Consider the following 6,000-nt stretch of genomic DNA (forward strand, 5'->3'; position numbering starts at 1 on the left):
CATAGCACAGGGAGATCAGCTCGGTGCTTTGTGTCCACCTAGAGGGGTGGGAGGGAGACACAAGAGGGAGGGAATATAGGGATAAATGTGTATGTATAGCTGATTTACTTTGTTATAAAGCAGAAACTAGCACAACATTGTAAAGCAATTATACTCCAATAAAGATGTTAATAAATAAATAAATAAAATAGCGTCCCCACATCACTCTCTATCTCCTCTATCCTCCTGCTGTGCTTTATTCTTCTTACATCACTGTAGGAAATCACATAATTTGCTTACTTGCTCCTTTTGCTTTTCCCCAAAGGGGTAGGGATTTTATCTTTTTTATTTACTGTTATAGCTCCAGTACCCAGATCCATACCTGGCATGTAGTAGGCACTCAATGAGCCTTTTTTTTTTTCAATGAATGGATGTAGGAAAGCATAGATTGTATGCTGTAATCTATGCTAGAGCAATAAATATTCAGAAATCAGAGATGTTTCTAGTATCATGGCTTAAGTATATATACCTACCCTGTTCACAATATATTAATTAAATCTATGTCTTTTGAATTTTTAGGTGAAAACAATCTGGGAGGAATAATTAAAGCATATATATTAACCAAGATTTCAAAGATCGCAAAAGACTCAACATACAAATGGAACAAGATCAAGTTTGACAGGGCCCAACAGTAAGTCTTACATTTATGTTTACAAAAATCAGTTGCAGAAGTACAGGATGGGCAATAAATACCTAAGGTGGGAAATAATTTATTTCAAAATTTTATAAATTCAATATGAGCTAGTATACCATAGATGTTAAGCAAGATAATTGAGACAAACTGCATTAAGAAAAAGCATCTAAAGCAAGGAAGTTCTACTATCCTCTACCTTGATCAGACCACATTTGCTCTTTTCAGTTGATTGCTCCTCATTTTAAAAGAAACATTCACAAACAGCTGCATATAGAGAAGAGAAATCAGGAATGATGAGGCACCTAAAAAATATATGATATGAGGCAAGGCTCCAGGAACTGAGGTTGCTTAATTTAAAGAGGGGAAGATCTGGAGAGAATATAACTATCTTCAAATATTTGAAAGACTACTGGGGAAAAACATATGTGATTTATTTTGTGGTTCTCCAGAAGGCAAAACCAAGGCCAAAACAGACAACTAACAGGGAGACAAGTTTCAGCTTACATTCAACCATTCAAAAATGATAGGGACTGCTTTTTAAAGTCAAAAGGCCTCAATAATTGGGAATGTTCAAGCATAATGAATATCAATCAGGAATGAAGGATTACTTATATTGAGTGACTACTAAAGTTCATTCCAACATAGACTTTACTGACTTCTGCATCATGTCATATAGAAATTAAGAAAATGGTAGAAGTGGATTTGGTCTCTTAGGATTTGGTTTGGTGGAGTTGAATGGGAGGAAATTTCCAGGTTGGAATACCACTAAAAAAAGGCAAAAAGTTTACTATTCTTCAGTAAGTAGAATCTAAATAAAACATTTCACAGTGTATTTTGGGTCAGTATAGGGCTGCATACACCCAAGAAAGTACTTTCAACTTTCATTTTTCCTGTTTAAACTTTTCCCACTAGTAAGCAGTTCATTTAACAATTAATTTTAACCAAAGCAACCATTTATTGATACAGGTGAAACATGCCTGTATAAGTCCAGAACACAGCTCTAAACAATATGGCTTGCTAGGTTGAAAAAAACTAATTTCTAAGCTATTTCAAATTAGGTTGATTTATCTGATCAAGCTGATTGTCATTAATCAGAAGCTCAATGCTTTGTTTCTAGATTGCTCAGGTTCTTTATGTCTCTTTCACTTTTTGCTGTGCAACTTTTAGGCATTTTGTAGTTTACAGACATCTCCAATAGAAGTTGTGCACCAAAAATTGATGAGAAAATTAAAATAAAGTGTTGTCCTTTTAAACTCTCTTCATTCAAAGCGTGAAGGAAATAATTTAAAAATCAAAACACAATGTTAAATGTATAGGTTCTCACAGTGCACCATTCCCACATTGTAGCAGTCGCTGTCAGTTGCCCACCCATCCACCTCCCCTCCTGCCCGCCTCCCTCCCATTCCTTGTTAACAGGGCAGTCAGGTTTGAGCCTGCAGGAATAACTCATAATTGATCTCCAGTGTGTCTCAACATGTGCTTATTAAAAGCCTTTTAGGATCTCTGGTCCCCACTCATTAAATGACAATAGCCATTGTTGATAACTAAAAATTCCCTCACCCCTCCCCCACACTCCCCTACATTTTCAAACTCCTGTTACTCCTTTTTGCCAAATATTCACTTTCCCAAATTCTCTTGCAGCCAGTGATGACCACGTGACCTGGCTAATAAGAAGAAAGGGGAGTAAAGTTCCACTAATAAAAAATAAAATTCTGCCTTGTCCTGTTCTTTCTGCATTGAATATAATGGTGTGGGATATCATGTTTGCAATGCAACAGCCATATTTAGACCCTGAGTGTATTCGTTTTCTAGGGATGCTGTAACAACTTACCACAAACACAGTGACTTAAAACAACAGAAATTAATTTTCTCACTGTTCGGAGGCCAGAAGTCTTAAATCAAGTACACAGGGTTGGTTCCATCTAGAGGCTCTAAGGTAGAATCCATTCCATGCCTCTCTCTTAGCTTCTGCTAGTTGTTGGCAATGCTTGGAATTATTTGGCTTGTAGACACTTCACTCTAATATCTGCTTCTATCTTCACAGCACCTTTATCTGTGTTTCTCCTCCCCTTCTCTTCTAAGGACACTTGTCATTGGATTTAGGGCCTATCCTAATCCAGGATGACCTTGTCTAGGGATCCTTAACTTAATTGTATCTGCAAAGACTCTTTATCCAAATAAAGTCACCTTCATAGGTTCTGAGTGGATACACCTTTTGGGAGAGCACCATTTCACCTACCACAATGAGTAAGACATCTAGGATAGAAACTCAACATGTGAGAATGCCAGAGAAGAAAGCTAGAAAGATTGGGGTTTGTGATGCTATCATATACTCTGATGGTTTTTGAGCCACTCATACAAGCCTGGAATTTCTCACCTCAATTAATCAAGAAGTTTTGGAATAAGAGCTAACAATTCTTCCTCAGACACATATGCTCGAGATTTCCCTGCAGTTCATTTGCTGCTTTTACTTAACAATCAATTTAGTGGAACCTGGCAAATTCAGCAATAAGACAGGGAAATTCAATTTAATGTAAATGATCACTTTTTGTTGACTAGAGAGGATATAAGAAACAGGAAAAATGAGGGCACTGTATCATTGTGTTGCCTTATTTTGACTGGAAATGCTTAATTTCACTTATTCATGGTAGAATTTTATAGGAAAGTGGCTAATATGCTCTAGGAAGCTGCATTAAGGGAACACAAAGGGAGCCAAATGGCAGCCTGTGAGCTCACAGTCCTCCACACAAAACCCTTCCCGGGGGTGAGATATGGAAAAGAGGAAGGAAGAGTTGAGTCCTCCTTGCAGTCAGGTAGCTTGCATTTTCTGTGTTAATCCTTTTAAAATTAGCCAAGTAGCATATATATTTTCTTTGTCTTTTTAATTTTTAATTTCTTTATATATGTCTTAAAATATGTAGAATTTTCTCCAGATGCATAAATGTAATCGTATGTGGTTCCTCTTTGTTTTTCTTTTCCTTTTATTATTAGCACCCCTTTCCCTCTCTTGTCTTCCCTTTACCACCAGGTTTCTACCCCCGACCTACTTGCTCCCGGAGCCCATGGTTACAACCTGGTGTGTGTCCATATCTTTCTCCATCTACATACATACTGGGTGAAGCCATAGCCAGGCCTACCCATGGAAAGCTCCTAAGTGGATATAAATGGTAAAGGCCTGGAACCTGCAAATGCAGGAAGTCACACAACCTGAGGTTCAGGCACCAAAAAGGGAGCTCTTTCAGTGTGGGCCAGCAAGTTTCAGCTCCCAGGCCCTGGGCAGTGAGCCTGGCAGACAGGGCTTGTGGAGGAGCAGGATTGCTGACTGATGTGTGTGTGGTATAAGCAGATGCTGGCAGGCCTTCCTGCCTGGGGTAGAAAGCAAAAGCCCAGGAAGGCAACCTCCTCACCTGGCTGGAGCCCTCTGCAGGAAGAAAAGTAGATGACCACAAAAAACCACCCTCTTTCAGATGTTCCCTTTGTCTGGGCTGTTCTCATATACTTTTTAGGTTCAATGGAGCTTGTGAGTAGGACTAACAGCATTTAAGGGTTTCATTCTGCCATCTTTGAACCCAGTTTAGGTCTTCTCAGTTTCAGGCATAAGACCTAAATCAAGGGTATTTTTAAAATTAGTTTATATATCGAAAATTGGGTTAGAATATAATATGCGTTCTTCTGTATCTTCCCTTTTCTCGCTTAAGCAATTCTCTCCGATGCAACTGGCATGACGCCCGTGCATCCTTCTGCTATTGCATAATATTCCATGGTGTGTGTATTCCATTCCTGTTCATGAGCATCCTCACCATTTCCAGTTTTTCTGGAACGTTTAGGGGAAAACCCCTGAGAATCATTAACATGTCCTCTTCTGCTATAATAATTCTGTAAATGACCTCTGCAGAATACTAAATTTCTACTTTGTACTTTACTTATTAAGGTAGCTCATATAGAAAAAGTAATAATGAAACTTGTTCACCTAGAAAACGTCCAAAATGAAACTGATTTCTGAGGTCCACTGTGGTTTTTGAGATATGATATATTATTAATATTCCTGTTTGTTTCTACTTAAACTGAGCATATTTTCCCTGGATCATCACCTGGGAACTTTTAGGAATGCACTTTTTGGGGCCCCATATACAGATTCAGAAACTCTGAAAGTGGGGCCCAGCAACCAGTGTTTAGCAAGCCATACAGGAATTTCTTATGTATGAAAAAGTTTGGGATCCACTATATTAAGATCTAAGTATGAGGGGGAATGATGGAGGCAATTTTATTCCACAAACATTTATTTAGCTCCTGTTATGTGTCAGCCACAGAGAATTTACTAAAACATGATTTTTTTTCCTCAAAATATTCATAGTCTAGTACAGCAGTCACAGACTTAAAGAGAAAATGCAAAATAGTGAGATAGAGATGGGATGGACACGGGGGTTGAGAGTGGATCTAGGAAAACTAGAACTATGAATATGAGTGATCGGCATTTGCAGCGTGGAGTTCTGTTTCTGACGTGTCAACAGCTATATTCCTGATATTTCTCTGAATGTTTTTCCTTTTAGCCATGCTACTGATACCAGAATAAAGTAAGGGACCAGAGCCTTAGTTATTCTAATTGAGCAGTTCTGCAAAGCAAACTGCTAAGGAAAAAAAAAAAAAGCCCATACCAAAAAACAATAAAACAAAACCAAAAAACAAAAGTCAACATTTTCCATACATCCATAAAAGGTCCACTTATAAACATCTCTCTTTAGAGGGCACAATGAAATGGATTCCTTCTTTTCTCTATTTCCATATTGAAATTTACTTGTAGCATCTTGCCAGATATCTAAGGCACCTACATAATTACATTGATTGACTTCTACAAGCAGCTTGAAACTTGTTCATATGGGAAAGGAAATATACTGCTTTATCAAGGTTAAACTGCCTTTCTTTAAATTTTAAAATGGTTCTCAACCATCTGGGGGATTAGGGATACTTTTGCTAATATGACATAGCCATGGATACTTTCCCCAGAAATATACATAAAAATTTGCATGACATTTATTGTGGGAGGAGACCATGGATTTCCTATAGATCATCTGTGAACTTGCTGGCCTGGGTATATTATGGGAAATAACTTTCCTGTTATGTGCTTTGAGATGATCCACAAAGTGATTTATTTGGTAATAATTGCTAGTAGTACTATTCTAGATAAATTGCCTGGAAAGGGATTAGTTATTTATTTAGCACTATGAAGTGTGGGCCATCCCCGAATGCCTCAAATCATTTGACAAGCTTTTGAAAAACCACTCTGCACTAAAAATATAAAGAATTGAGGTGGCTATTTTTCAGGTAGA

Source organism: Physeter macrocephalus, chromosome 21, assembly GCF_002837175.3.
Source record: "Physeter macrocephalus isolate SW-GA chromosome 21, ASM283717v5, whole genome shotgun sequence".
Taxonomy (NCBI): domain Eukaryota; kingdom Metazoa; phylum Chordata; class Mammalia; order Artiodactyla; family Physeteridae; genus Physeter; species Physeter macrocephalus.